Source organism: Cryptotermes secundus, unplaced genomic scaffold (assembly GCF_002891405.2).
Source record: "Cryptotermes secundus unplaced genomic scaffold, Csec_1.0 scaffold4956, whole genome shotgun sequence".
Taxonomy (NCBI): Eukaryota; Metazoa; Arthropoda; class Insecta; order Blattodea; family Kalotermitidae; genus Cryptotermes; species Cryptotermes secundus.
Genome location: NW_019733471.1, coordinates 5,582 through 6,415, shown reverse-complemented (window position 1 = coordinate 6,415; position 834 = coordinate 5,582).

Below are 834 nucleotides of genomic sequence, written 5' to 3'. Positions count from 1 at the left end.
GCAACTCCAAGGCGACCACTGGTTCACCTAACTCATTTATTTAATCATTGTCTTCGGCTCTCTCATTTTCCAAATACTTGGAAGGAAGCAAAAGTAATAACTTTACCCAAACCCGGTAAAGCCCCGAAATTCCCACAAAATCTATGTCCGATCAGCCTCCTGTCCACGACAGGAAAACTATTCGAAAAAGTAATTTTGAAATTACTACAAAAACATATAGAAGAAAGAAGCTTGCTCAACGCAAGCCAGTTTGGTTTTTGTGCACGTCACAGCACGACATTGCAATGTATGAGGCTGGTGGACCATGTGACCCTTAATTTCAACATCAAACTGTCTACGGCTGTGGTGTTCTCGGACATCAAAAAAGCCTGATACCACGTGGCATTCAGGCTTGCTGTACATATAAGTTATCAAAATTGGAATTCTCGAACAGTTTGACCAAACTTATTGGGTCCTTTCTTTCTCAGCGTAAATTCAGGGTTTCGGTTGAAGGCCAAATGTTAACCCCAAGGGAAATGTAAGCAGGGGTGCCACAAGGCTCAGTCCTCTCCCCTACCCTTTTCAATTTGTACATAAATGATGCCCCCCAAACACATGGTGTTCACATGGCACTCTTTGCAGACGACACCTGTCTGTACGCGACAGATCGTAAGGAGGGTTTTATTGTTAGAAAACTCCAGCGCGGTCTCAGCTCAATGGAGACCTGGTGTGAGCGCTGGAATATTAAAATTAATGAAGATAAGACTCAGGAGGTCTACTTCTCTCGTAGTCGTCAACCGCCTGAGTCTTGTCTCACTTTAAATGGACAAAATGTTCCATTTGTAAATAGTGCAA